Consider the following 15,773-nt stretch of genomic DNA (forward strand, 5'->3'; position numbering starts at 1 on the left):
AAAGCAATTAGAGAAAGAAGAACAAACAAAACCCAAAGTCAGTAGAAAGAAATCATAAAAATCAAAGCAGAAATAAATGAAATAGAAACAAAGAAAACAATAGCAAAAATCAATGAAACTAAAAGCTGGTTCTTTGAGAAGATAAAATTGATAAACCTTTAGCCAGACTCATCAAGAAAAAAAGGGAGAGGATTCATATCAATAAAATTGGAAATGAAAAAGGAGAAATTACAACTGACACCACGGAAATACAAAGGATCATAAGAGACTACGACAGGCAACTATATGCCAATAAAATGGACAACCGGGAAGAAATGGACAAATGCTTAGAAAGGTACAACCTTCCAAGACTGAATCAAGAAGAAATAGAAAACATAAACAGACCAATCACAAGTAATGAAATTGAAACCATAATTAAAAATCTTCCAACAAACAAAAGTCCAGGACCAGATGGCTTCACAGGTGAATTATGTCAAATGTTCAGAGAAGAGCTAACACCCATCCTTCTCAAACTCTTCGAAAAAATTGCAGAGGAAGGAACACTCCCAAGCTTATTCTACGAGGCCACCATCACCCTGATACAAAAACCAGACAAAGATATCACAGAAAAGAAAATTACAGACCAACATCACTGATGAACACAGATGCAAAAATCCTCAACAAAATACTAGCAAACAGAATCCAACAGCACATTAAAAGGATCATACACCATGATTAAGTGGGATTTATCCCAGGTATGCAAGGATTCTTCAGTATACCCAAATCAATCAATGTAATACACCATATTAACAAATTGAAGGATAAAAACCATATGATCATCTCAATAGATGCAGAAAAGCTTTTGACAAAATTCAACACCTATCTATGATAAAAACTCTCTAGAAAGTGGGCATAGAGGAACCTACCTCAATGTAATAAAGGCCATATATGACAAACCCACAGCAAACATTCTCAGTGGTGAAAAACTGAAAGCATTTCCTCTAAGATCAGGAACAAGACAAGGTTGCCCACTCTCACCACTGTTATTCAACATAGTTTTGGAAGTCCTAGTCCAATCAGAAAAGAAAAAGAAATAAAAGGAATCCAAGTTGGAAAAGTAGTTAAACTGTCACTGTTTGCAGGTGACATGATACTATACATAGAAAATCCTAAAGATGCCACCAGAAAACTACTAGAGCTAATCAACGAATTTGGTACAGTTGTAGGATACAAAATTAATGCATAGGAATCTCTTACATTCCTGTACACTAACGATGAAAGATCAGAAAGAGAAGTTAAGGAAACAATCCCATTTACCATTGCAACAAAAAGAATAAAATACCTAGGAATAAACCTGCCTAAGGAGATGAAAGACCTGTACTCAGAAAACTATAAGACACTGTTGAAAGAAATCAAAGTTGACACAAACACATGGAGAGATATACCATGTGCTTGGATTGGAAGAATCAACATTGTGAAAATGACTATACTACCCAAAGCAATCTACAGATTCAGTGTAATCCCTATCAGATTACCAATGGCATTTTTCACAGAACTAGAACAAAAAATCGTAAAATTTGTATGGAGACACAGAAGACCCCAAATAGCCAAAGCAATCTTGAGAAAGGAAAATGGAGCTGGAGGAATCAGGCTGTCTGACTTCAGACTATACTACAAAGCCACAGTCATCAGGACAGTATGTACTGGCACAAAACCAGAAATATAGATTGGTGGAACAGAATAGAAAGCCCAGAGATAAACCCACGCACCTATGGTCAACTAATATATTACAAAGAAGGCAAGAATATACAATGGAAAAAAGACAGTCTTTTCAGTAAGTGGTGCTGGGAAAACTGAACAACTACATGTAAAAGAATGAAATTAGAACACTCCCTACCACCATACACAAAAATAAACTCAAAATGGATTAAAGACCTAAATGTAAGACCGGACACTATAAAACTCTTAGAGGAAAACACAGGAGGAACACTCTGTGACATAAATCACAGCAAGATCCTTTTTGACCCAGCTCCTAGAGGAATGGAAATAAAAACAAAAATAAACAAATGGGACCTAATGAAACTTAAAAGCTTCTGCACAGCGAAGGAAACCATAAACAAGACGAAAAGACAACCCTCAGAATGGGAGAAAATATTTGCAAATGAAGCAACTGACAAAGGATTAAGCTCCAAAATATACAAGCAGCTCTTGCAGCTCAATATCCAAAAAACAAACACCCCAATCCAAAAATGGGCAGAAGACCTAAATAGACATTTCTCCAAAGAAGATCTACAGATTGCCAACAAACACATGAAAAGATGCTCAACATCACTAATCATTAGAGAAATGCAAATCAAAACTACAATGAGGTATCACTTCACACCAGTTAGAATAGGCACCATCAGAAAATCTACAAACAATAAATGCTGGAGAGGGTGTGGAGAAAAGGGAACCCTCTTGCACTGTTGGTGGGAATGTAAATTGATACAGCCACTATGGAGAACAGTATGGAGGTTCCTTAAAAAACTAAAAATAGAACTACCATATGATCCACCAATCCCACTACTGGGCGTATACCCTGAGAAAACCATAATTCAAAAAGAGTCATGTACCACAATGTTCATTGCAGCTCTATTTACAATAGCCAGGACATGGAAGCAACCTAAGTGTCCATCGACAGATGAATGGATAAAGAAGGTGTGACACATATATATGATGGAATATTACTCAGCCATAAAAAGAAATGAAATTGAGTTATTTGTAGTGAGGTGGATGGACCTAGAGTCTGTCATACAGAGTGAAGTAAGTCAGAAAGAAAAAAACCAATACCGTATGCTAACACTTATATATGGAATCTAGAAAAAGAAATGGTTCTGATGAACCTAGGGACAGGACAGGAATAAAGACGCAGACACAGAGCATGGACTTGAGGACACGGGGAGGGGGAAGGGTAAGCTGGGACGAAGTGAGAGAGTGGCATGGACATATATACACTACCAAATGTAAAATAGATAGCTAGTGGGAAGCAGCTGCATAGCACTGGGAGATCAGCTTGGTGCTTTGCGACCACCTAGAGGGGTGGGACAAGGAGGGTGGGAGGGAGACACAAGAGGGAGGGGATATGGGGATATACGTATGCATATATCTGATTCACTTTGTTATACAGTGGAAACAACACTGTAAAGCAATTATACTCCAATAAAAAAATTTATTAAAAAAATTTTTTTTACATCAGGAGGGCCTCCTAATATAATATATTCTAGGTCTGTAACTCTTTGATGTTTTAGTTCAATCCCCAAGAAGACTTTAAAGTTTTCTCCATAAATATTTTTTTGGTATTGAAGCAGAATTTGATCCATCACCAACTTTCACATAGAGGCGCAGCATCAGATTTTAGTTGCTAGCGCTAGCCTCTACTTAAAAAAACCAAGACTACTTGGAGGGTAGTTAAATCCATGTATGGAGCCATAAAAAAAACATGGCTTAAGTAAATCACTAAGGGTCTTCTGGGCAGAGGCCTTCTTACTTTACATTGGTTCTTTGTGAAGGATAGCACATGTGTTTGTTTAGAGTGAATCTCCTCCGGATGCAAGGAATGAGGTGCAATGTCACACTTTGCCAGTAGATGACGACACTAACCGGTGAAGATTCCTGACCAGAAATCCCTTAAGTTTGAGCATTGAAAAAGGAATGAATATTTTCTGTCATCAATTATGTTAGTTTGACTTTCTACTAGTTGATTTTACTTACAATGAGAGATATATGTTTGAATAGTAATATAAGCATCAGAATTCAGTTGAATATACTCACCTTTTAATTAGTGGTAATTAGTGCTATAAGAAAATATTCAAGGCAATGCCAGTGATTTATGTATATGAATTATATAATATATAATTATTATTATAGATGAGCAAAACTTTCCAGATAAACAAAATATCTTGTAGCAGAACCAGCAGAAAACTGATTAAGTGAGTTTTACTGCTGTGGCCACAAAGCTTTCAGCCAGAAGTTTTCAATCTTGGCTGTACATAGTAATCATCAGGGCAGTTAAAAAAATTACTGATGCCTGGGCCTTATCCCAAGAGATTCTGGTTTAATTGGTCTGGGGTGTGACCTAAGCATCAAATATTTAAAAAGTTTCCCAAGTGATTCTGTTGTGCAGCCAAAATGAGAACACCTGCCATTGGCCTATGACTTCCATTACTCTATGTTGCAATCAGTTGCTTAAAAGGGCCAGCCTCACCCTATTACAGAGCAGGTTGTCACCTACTGGATGTAGTCTGTGGGACCAGGAAGGCTCTTGCTCTTCATTATAGAAAAGATGCAGTGTCTGCACGCCCACCATGATGGGCACAGCTCATCATTGCAGAGAGAAATATTTCAAAAAATAAACTCATGAAAATCATACTTTGAGTTTTATTCAACATTGCTGTTAGTTTGTTATGTTAGTCCTTTTCCAATGAATATTCTTTGTGTAAAAGGGACACAAGAAAGTTTTGGAATTTGCCCATGTCATGGAGGGAGTGATCAAGGGCTGAGGCCTTGGGTATATCTCAAAGACGATAGGTTCATTGGGGTCCAAAGTGCCAAGTGTGGTGCTGCCTGTGAGCTCAGTAGCCTGTAGTAGAAAGACGAGTTACAGAGGACAGGGAGTGTGAATATAATAATCTTTTCCTTAGTTACTTTTCAAAACAACCTATGAATAGTCTCATTTTTATTTCTACATATGAGGCAACTGACATACCAGAGTATTTCAGTAACTTATCGAAGGTCACCCAGCTGGTAAGTGGTGGAACCAAACTGTTTGGAGTTCTACCCACTGCACTTACCCTCACTTATATCTGCTCCCCTTCTGAGCTGAATGCCTTCAAGCAAATTTGCTGGTTCCACCTCTATTTTCTTGTTTATTATCTGGAAATGTTATCTCTTAGGGTTGTACTGTGAAGTACAAGATATACTGTATGTGAAAGTCTCAGAAGCCTGAGAGCACAGCATGAAGGCTTGCACTGTTCAGATCCCACTGCTGGACACCCTCTAATGATCATTCTGACACTTAGACATTTCTGCCTTTCTAGTCCCATGAAACCTCCAAAAATTTTAAACCACTTAGATAATATGACTCTTTAAACAGACAGGTACTAGCACCAAGTCCAGAAAATTCATTCATTCATTGAGCAGTCATTTGCTAAACACCTACCATGTGCCAGCTATTCCACTGAAGGTGTAGAGTTAAATGAGTCATGAATCCCATCGCCAAAGGAGCTTCTAGTCTGGGAGCTCAACGACATACATCATGACTGTAGAATAGTGGTGTAAAATAATAAATTCTCTGATATGCTAGTAATATTAATTCATAATCCCTCATGTTTATTGAGTACTTACTATGTGCTAGGCATTGTGCTCAGTGTTTCTTAAGAGGTAGGTATGAAGTAGGTGTTAGTCCTCATAAATTCCTTAAGAGGTAGGTATGAAGTAGGTGTTAGTAATATGTCCACGTGTAGGTGAGGAAACTAAGGTGCAGAAAGTTGACATAACTTGCTCAAGGTTTCCCACCCAGTAAAGGGAGAACCAGAATCTGAACTCAGATGATCTGACTCCAGAACCTGAAGAGATACATCTAAGTAAGACTGGGAGGGCCTGTGCAAACTTCCTAGAGGACGTGAGCCTGGAATATACACACATTCTCTTTTAGACTCCTCCAACAAGTGTGTATTGAAAGCATGTAATACAAGTACTTGATATCATTATTTCACTTGCACTGATCCCTCCATATCCACATATGACAAATGACAAAAAGGAGTGCTATAGTGTGGGAAGCCCCTTCATGCTGCAAAATCAGCAGCTTGAGAGGATAGGTTATTTATACCACAAATCATAAATGTCAAGGTCGTGAATGGGATAGGATGACTACAGCTTATGACTAATCCAGATGTTAAATACTTCAATGGAGAGTTTGAGGTTGATGCCAAGTTCAACTTTAGGCACTGAATTGAGGTCCCATATGGGGGAATGGGGTGGGACTGATGACTTGCTTTGTTGTGCAGTCCATGCATGATGGACCGATCCCTGTGCTAACCTTCAGCACCATTGGTTTTGCCTGTGTCATGAAAAGAGGCTTTTCAATATCAAAAATAACCTTTCATTGGTGGCCAAATACAGTCATAGAAATTTCATACTTGGTGATGGATTTGAGTGGTGTTAAGACAAGTTCCCAACCCAAATATCTTAATAGCCCCACTCAGTTATTGAAGCCTGAAAGTTCAACATTAATGCTCTTGTTGGTTCAACGGACTGCACCTATTACAATGTGAACATCCATCCCAGAGGGGAAGTGTCACCTACTGAAGTCACTGCAGTCATTGGTTTAGCAGTGCCTTCCTAGTCTGGCGATTAAGTGGGAAGCAGAACTGAAGAAGGTGATGGTCCCTGATTTATAGATACAAACGGGGACTGAAAAGGGAAGAAGGACATCAACAAAGAGAGAGCAGGGTACTGGGGCCAGAAAGCTCATTGCACAATTCTGCCCTGAACACCAGGAAAGGCTAATATCACAGGGACAAAGTTCCATTAAGGAAACCTTTCTCTTTCACTCAGGAAGTGACTAAGTAGGAATAACTAGATACCCTGCTGTCATTCTTTTCCATTTAGTCTATTTGCCACCCAGCAACCAGGGTAATTTTGATGAAGTGGGATCATGTCACTCTCCTAATTGAAGTCCTTCAGTAGCCTCCCATTGGACTTAGAATTAATTACATCAGACCTCCTTCCCATGTTCTACCAACTTGATTTCCTGCCTATTTCTCAAACCTCAACTTACAGCAGTCTCTTTATCACTGTAGTCTCTATAGCATGTACTCAACAAGCATTTTTCAGTAATAAATTATTGGAAGACAAATTGTCTGCCTATCCCTGAGAATTATCGACACCCCAGACACTGGGCCAACTCAGATCCTCAGCTTCATTCATGCTCTGTGACCCTTTTCCACCTTTATTTCTGCCTCTTGCCCTTCTCTTATCCTGCCAAACTGGAGGTCAGGTGTATTTTTGTTTGTTTTATTATTTATTTTTAAAAACAAACCAAAGACTGATCACTGGCCCACATAGGAGGTTTCTATAGCTCCCACCTTTCCTCTGTGACTCCCCAGAAGAGGACTCAACCGCAGGCAGCCAGTTCTGTCTTGGTACATGTTTGCCGTCCTAGTTTCCTTTTGTAGGACCCGTCATTCTGCCAGGCCTCCTGCGATGGCATCTAAACAGGCCTGCTCTTCCTAGAGGCTCACAGCACCCCACACCTTGCCTTATATTTCAACTCAAGACAGCACAAATGTAGAGCCTACAGACCTGATCTCAAGTCCTAGCCCACGTGCTTATTGGTTTATGATCTGGAGCAGTTTCCTTAACCTGGCTATAGTTTTTTCAGATAGAAGTAGGAAAAATAATATTTGATTTACAGGCTTGTTATGAGAATTAAATGATATAAAGTATGAACTAGCATAGTACCTGGTACAAAGAAAGTCTTCCATAAATTATTATTTCTTACCTGTCCCGCCAAAGCAACTTGTCCTGTGTTCTACTCTAGAGTGGACATGTGTTGGTTCATATGGCTGTTCAGTATCCATTCTTCTTCCTGGGAGCCACCTGACTTCCTTTGGAGGAATTATTTATCCTCTACAGCCTTGGTGGGGCTGTAAATTAGGAATTTTATTCTCTGTGCACTTGACCCAAACTAGCCGGCTGGTTAATTGCTCCCTGGACTTACAAAGAGATACACAGACAGAAAAGATAAATGCTGTCTACACAGCCAGAGTTGCTCTTATACCTGTGCTGATTCCTCTCTTGCATCCAAACTTGGTTCTCCAGCTTCTTGTCTGTTCTGTAAGTACTTGTTATCCCTCTAATATACTCTCTTTTTGCTTAAGTAAGCAGAGTTGTTTTCTGTTATTTGCAAATCCTAACCGATAAGCATTTCCTCAAAAATCTCTGAAGTCTTATTACATTTTACCTTGTTTTACTGTTTGTATATTTGCATGACCTGATGCTATCTTTTAAGGCTTTGGTCACAAACTTTTTTTTTTCCATGAAACTTTCCTTGATACCTCCAGTTGTACTTAATTTCTCCATTATTTGAACTCTATGACTGATGGTACTAATAACCTATAGTGATTATTTGTGTATAGATCTCTCATATTCCCTTCAAGACTCCAGTATGATTGGACTAACTTTCTGAGTGAGTTGATTGCCAAGTGATCCCATAAATTAAACTGCATAAAAGGACAAATGCAAAACCCCTCCCAGGTAAGGCTGTTTTAACAAGAAAGAGATCTCAATATACAATGCTTTACATCCCCAAAAGTAACCAAACAAGGGCCTCCCAGGCTGGGGAAGCAGTAGATGTGGGGTGGAGTGCTTAATGGTGCATTTGGGGGATTTCCTCCTGGGATGCCGAAGAATACTCTGTGTTCATGGCCACCTACTCCACGTACATACAGCCTCTGCGTGAATAATCATCTCCGTGTTGGAAGAGTGACCATAGAGTTGCTTCACAAGTTTTTCCAGGGGAAGGGATGTGTGTGTGTGTGTGTGTGTGTGTGTGTGTGTGTGTGTCCAGATTGGGAGGGAAGGAGTAGAAAGGAAGGTTTGGATTTTTTTAATCTTCTTATCCATTACTCCCAAATATTTGATGATTAGCAATTGGCCATTACATTGTTGGCAAAATAGAAACCATAGCTTTTTGATTTATGTAAAGACAATTTATATTTATTTAGTGCCTACTGTAATCGAGACGCTTACACACAGCATCCTTATGAATCCAGATTTATTATTCCCATTCTACAGGTATGAAACCAGTGACTCACTGAGCTTAAATGACTTGGAACACCACATTCTAAACTTATCCTGAGCTCCAAATTTTCTGCTCTTTCCATCTGACCTCCTTAAAATGTTGGTTAATGGTAAGATGAAGCAGAGTTTAAAGGGAGTCATTATAGGGATTGGCAAGTGAAGACTAGATTCTAATAACAGTCCTGCCACTGTCCAACTAAATAGGGTGACCTTGGGGAAGTTGCTCAATTTGTTATAGACTTTAGTTTTCTTACTTATATTAAGTTGAAGCCTATGAAGTTGCTAGTTTTATAGATTAAAAAAAGATTAAAAGTTAATAATTTAACTAAAATGAGACAGTTGGATCAGTGTGGCCACATTAGACATTATTGTCTATTATTTTCCATAATTTGATAACCACCATGACCTCCATGAAAAAGTTCAGCCATAATTCAATGGTGATAACCTTGTAAGATCAGAGAAACCAGTCAATCCCCTGGGAGCTGCATTACTTAGTATTTTACATAGGATGATTCCACTCAACCAGAAGCATGGTATGAGAGTTTTCTGTTGTTTCTGTGTGCTGGGTCAGGGCTTGAAACTTGTATACCAAAAGCAAGGAAGCAGCACACTGAAGTCTTATTTCATCTGGACATATGACCAATTTAAAATGAGGGCAAACATGCAGAACCCAAGAAAATTGATCTGAATTTTGTTTTCCTCTTGCTTTTTATCCCAACTACAGGACCATTTCTAGGAGTGACTGTCTCATGTAAAGAGACATGGATATCTTTGCTGTAACCAGGGCAGGAAGCCTAATGCTTTAGGATTCTGTAATGATCTTTTCCATCAGCATTTTCTCAGGGCACTGGCTTCAGTGCTCAGAAAACTGTCCTTAAGGAAATTAAGTTGTTCTGATTTAAATGTCATGGTTTCTGCTGAAACTTGTGTGGGCCTTAGCTGCAGAGGTTTAGGCCAAGAAGTGATAAGAAGGAGCAAGTGGGACTTCTAGCCCCCAGAACTGTGAGAAAACAAATTTCTGTTGTTTAAGCCACCCGGTCTGTGGTATTTTGTTATGGCAGCCTGAGCTGACTAATATAGCAATGAACTCCCATCAAGAGAGAGAAAACGAGAACCCAGACTGAGGTAGCTTTAGGTTTAGAGAAAGAGATAGGTTAATGAAGTATAAATAATTTAGTAATCTGTTGAATTGGGGGAAAAAGAGAAGGAGGAATCTAGGCCAACCCCAAGATTTCTAACATTGGTATTTGGATAGGTGTTAATTTCACTAAAAGAGTTGGTAAACTTGTGAGTGTGTGTGTGTGTGTGTGTGTGTGCACATATACATGCATGTGTGCATATGTATGTGTATAAGTTAGCATAAGACTAAGAATCTATTAAAAAATCTACCCCCCCCCCAAATTTTGTGGCTTACAAATGATAGACCTTTATTTCTGTCTCATATATCAGTACAAGTTCAGCACTTCAGGTTGATGGGTAGCTCTGCTTCTCAATGACCCAGGTTCCTAGGCTGCCTCTTGTCATCATCTACACAGTTTAGGTGGGGTTGCCGCAGGTTCCAGATGTTGCAAAAGGGAAGGAAGATGAAATATGGAGGAAACAGAGCTGAACGTCTTAAGTCTCAGAGCTGGAAGTGGGACACATCACATTTGTTCACATCCCTTTAAAGAGAAATTAGCAATGTAGTCAGAACTAACTTCAAGAAAGACTAGGAAATTTTGTATCTGGGAAGCTTCATGCCAAGCTAAAATTCTCTTTCTCCAGAAGAAAAGGGTAATGGATTTTGGCGGGCAGGAAGCAGTCTTTGCCACAATGAGAATGTGAATGTGGCTAAAGATGTATATTTAGGAGCCGTGAAACTATGAGATAGATGAGATTCTAGAGAGTGTGTGCAGATGAGAAAATGCAGAGAAGGAAGCCCCAGCTTTTGGAAAAGGAGCCCGTGAAGGAGGTCTAGAATAACTGGGCACAAATATAGGAGCACATTCATAGCTTTTGGGTAGACATTTATCACTTTTTAGGCTGCCCAGCATCTAAGCCCTCTTCCTATGTTTGAGGAATTTCTTACCTGATGAATTTTGGTATGAGGAGAACCTACCTTCGAATACAGAGGTTGAAGGTGCCAGGTACTTCTTTCCTGGCCTTCCTGTAGCAAGAATGTGAGCATGTGACCTAGCTCTGCCAATCAAATGCATCCAACCAATCTGTAAGCTGCTAGCTAGTAAGACTGGCAGCAGTGATGGTTCCAGTGAGATGGAGTGTCCAGGGCAGTGATGCAGTGGTGCCAGGGCAGTGTCCAGCACCCAGTGCTGGTGATGTTGGCAGTGCAAGCTGAAGTACTTAGTGTTTGTGACAAGAATAATGGCATTAATATCTTAAGCAGCTTACTTCTGCCTAATTATTTTAAATATTGCTCCTGTCTGCATAGCCTATAAGCCACCTTCTCCATCTAATTCTGAGATTCTTAGATCAGTGTAGTATCATTACAATAAATTCCCTTTTTTTTCTTTAAAAAAAATCTTGCTTAGAATTAAGAGCTGTGGCCATACGTCTTTTTTTTTTTAATTAATTAATTTATTTATTTATTTTTGGCTGTGTTGGGTCTTCGTTTCTGTGCGAGGGCTTTCTCTAGTTGCGGCAAGCGGGGGCCACTCTTCATCGCGGTGCGCGGGCCTCTCACTGTCGCGGCCTCTCTTGTTGCGGAGCACAGGCTCCAGACGCGCAGGCTCAGTAACTGCGGCTCACAGGCCTAGTTGCTCCGCGGCATGTGGGATCTTCCCAGACCAGGGCTCGAACCCATGTCCCCTGCTTTGGCAGGCAGATTCTCAACCACTGCACCACGAGGGAAGCCCCATACGTCTTTTTTAAAAGGCAAATTTGTGATTTGTTCTTTTCTAAAAAGAAAAGTCTGGTGAATGTATTTCAGAATATTATCTAAGAAGGAAAGCATTTTTTTTCTAGAAAAATTTGAGGATCTAAATTTCTCTAGAAAAATATGCATGTGCATAACGTAGGTCCTGAGATGTAGATTGTGGTTGATTACAAAAAGCCTTACCATGTTCAGGCAGGCAAACCCAGAAATGATTTAGAAAATGTTCTAGGTTTTGTTTTCAGTAATACAAGGCTGGTAGTTTTATAAAATTGCACGAACATTGATTTAGATCACAAGAGAAGTGGGGCATGTATTTTCAGCATTGATTAAGTGATGGGAAGTGCAGAAGAAAGGCTAAGCTGCTAATGTGGCAAATTACCTAATGAAGCAAATTTCAAACACGATTTAAATTTTATTTTCCCTGTCAAGTTGAGGGTTCCATAAGTTAACTATTCCCATGGGAATAAGTTATAGATTTTATAATTTCAGATTTGGTATTTTTTGTATTCGTCTCTGGGTTAACAGTTAAGATAAACTCTTTTTCTGATTAGAAGGACACAGATTTAAATAGGGATAGCAGATTGCTGATTATTCCATCAAAACCAGAAGTCTTACAGCACTATTGTGGCATTATGATTATTTGTAAAAATCTATTCTTTATGCTCCTCCATTTCTTTCTTTATTCTAACTCTCTTTTGTATTGCCTTTTCCCAAGAACTTAAGTGGACATTGACCTCTCTGTTTCTCATTCCCATTACTGGTCCTTTCTAAGTTATCCAGCCATCCTCTTCAGTTTTCACTTAAAAAAACAATCATTTTGGGGGTTTATGTATATGTTTATTTACTCAATAAGGCAGTCTTAGAGTCTAGGGGTTCTTTAATAAGTTTTGGTTTGGAATGATTGACTTAATGAACTAAAAAACCGTAGGACATGGATGAGGTCCAACTATACTCTCCTGCAACTAGAGAGAATTTTTTTTTTTTTTTGAAAAGGAGGAAGTGAAACTATGTTGCAGATGAAATGTTCTTGTATTCAAGAAAATCCTAAGAAATCCACTAAAAGACTAACAAAAAAAGTGCAGCAAAGTTGCAGGATACAAGATCAATATACAAAAATCAATTTCTTGTTTATACATTAGCAATGAAGTATCCAAAAATAAAATTGCCTAGGCAACTACTAATCTACTTTATGTCTCTATGGATTTGTCTACTCTGGACATTTCATATAAATGGAATTATATTGTATGTGGTTTTTTGCGACTGACTTCTGTGACTTGGCATAATGTTTTCAAGATTCTTCCATCTTGTAGCATGAATCATTTCTTCATTCCTTTTTATTGCTGAATAATATTCCATTGTATGGATATGCCATATTTTGTTTATCAAGTGATAGTTATTTGGGTTCTTTCCCACTTTTGGGCTATTACTAATAATGCTGTTATGAACACTCAGGTACAAGTTTTTGTGTGGACATGTTTTCAACTCTCTTGTATTTATACCTGGAAGTGGAATTTCTGGATCTATGGTAACTTTATATGTAACTTTGTGAAGAACTGTCAACCTTTTTTCCAAAGTGGCTGCACCATTCTGCATTTCCACTAGCAGTGTTTGAGGGTTCGAATTTTTCTATATCTTCACAACACTTGTTATTATCTCTTTTTTGGTTTTGGTTTTGTTTTTTTTTGGATATATATATATTTTTTTTCACAACTCACACACACACTGTATTTTATTTTTACAAGAGATAAATAAACTGACACCAAGCATTGTAAATGATGACCACAACAAAAGCAACAATGATTGCAATTATCAAACACGAAATACACTCATACTATGTCATAATATTGACATTCAGTCCAATAATCCTCCACTGTAACAGCTCCTTTACTTTGCAATGAAAGTTGATTTGTATATTTTTTGCCTCTGAGTCCTTGTGGGATTTTTTTTTTTATTCAAACAGAAAGTCACAAAAATTATAATCATCCTCATCAGTTCACTCAGTCCCATGTAATTAATTTTTTTTTCATCTTGATCTTTTGTTAGCACTTTTATGAATTCATCAGTTTTCCATTAGAGTTCTGAAAATGCTTATTCAGCAGTTCAGCAGTATAGTCAGTTACCAGAAACCTGTACTTGTCAGAGTCTTTTCCATGAATTCCTTGAAGATGAAACCCTTTTATAGGGACATTTTTGGGAAAGCATCAGAGTACACCCAGAACTGTCTGTAAATGACAAAAGACTTAAAAATGACCACGGTTAAAGATTTGATGAAAGTTCATAATAATGCAATTGACAAGGAAATTTAGTTATTTCTGATATACATTTTAAAGTAATAACTAGAATTATGAATTATAACATTATACCAGAACATATAAGATTTTTAGAAATTTCATGTAATGTCTGAAACATTTAAATTAACATATTTCCATACAAATAACCCAAAGAAAGTTTAGTATTAGTTGTTTTTTGTTGTTGTTTGTTTTTTTTATACTGCATGTTCTTATTAGGCATCAATTTTATACACATCAGTGTATACATGTCAATCCCAATCGCCGAATTCAGCACACCACCATCCCCACCCCACCGCGGTTTTGCCCCCTTGGTGTCCATACGTTTGTTCTCTACATCTGTGTCTCAACTTCTGCCCGGCAAACTGGTTCATCTGTACCATTTTCCTAGGTTCCACATACATGCGTTCATATACAATATTTGGTTTTCTCTTTCTGACTTCACTCTGTAGGACAGTCTCTAGATCCACCCACGTCTCAACAAATGACTCAATTTTGTTCCTTTTTATGCTGAGTAATATTCCATTGTATATGTGTACCACAACTTCTTTATCCATTCATCTGTCGATGGGCATTTAGGTTGCTTCCATGACCTGGCTATTGTAAACAGTGCTGCAGTGAACATTGGGGTGCATGTGTCTTTTTGAATTATGGTTTTCTCTGGGTGTATGCCCAGTAGTGGGATTGCTGGATCATATGGTAATTCTATTTTTCATTTTATAAGGAACCTCCATACTGTTCTCCATAGTGGCTGTATCAATTGACATTCCCACCAACAGTGCAAGAGGGTTCCCTTTTCTCCACACCCTCTCCAGCTTTTGTTGTTTGTAGATTTTCTGATGATGCCCATTCTAACTGGTGTGAAGTGATACCTCATTGTAGTTTTGATTTGCATTTCTCTAATAATTAGTGATGATGAGCAGCTTTTCATGTGCTTCTTGGCCATCTGTATGTCTTCTTTGGAGAAATGTCTATTTAGGTCTTCTGCCCATTTTTGGATTGGGGTGTTTGTTTCTTTAATATTGAGCTGCATGAGCTGTTTATATATTTTGGAGATTAATCCTTTGTCCGTTGATTCGTTTGTGAATATTTTCTCCCATTCTGAGGGTTGTCTTTTCGTCTTGTTTATGGTTTCCTTTGCTGTGCAAAAACTTTGAAGTTTCATTAGATCCCATTTGTTTATTTTTGTTTTTATTTCCATTACTCTAGGAGGTGGATCAAAAAAGATCTTGCTGTGATTTATGTCAAAGAGTGTTCTTCCTATGTTTTCCTCTAAGAATTTTATAGTGTCCGGTCTCACATTTAGGTCTCGAATCCATTTTGAGTTTATTTATGTGTATGGTGGTAGGGAGTGTTCTAATTTCATTCTTTTACATGTAGCTGTCCAATTTTCCCAGCACCACTTATTGAAGAGACTGTCTTTTCTCCATTATATATCTTTGCCTCCTTTGTCATAGATTAGTTGACCATAGGTGCGTGGGTTTATCTCTGGGCTTCCTGTCTTGTTTAATTGATCTATGTTTCTGTTTTTGTGCCAGTACCATATTGTCTTGATTACTGTAGCTTTGTAGTATAGTCTGAAGTCAGGGAGTCTGACTCCTCCAGCTCCTTTTTTTTCCCTCAAGACTGCTTTGGCTATTTGGGGTATTTTGTGTCTCCATACAAATTTTGAGATGATTTGTTCTAGTTCTGTAAAAACTGCCATTCATAATTTGATAGGGATTGTACTGAATCTGTAGACTGCTTTGTGTATTATAGTCATTTTCACAATATTGATTCTTCCAATCCAAGAA

The sequence above is a fragment of the Balaenoptera acutorostrata genome, chromosome 2, assembly GCF_949987535.1.
Source record: "Balaenoptera acutorostrata chromosome 2, mBalAcu1.1, whole genome shotgun sequence".
Lineage (NCBI taxonomy): Eukaryota > Metazoa > Chordata > Mammalia > Artiodactyla > Balaenopteridae > Balaenoptera > Balaenoptera acutorostrata.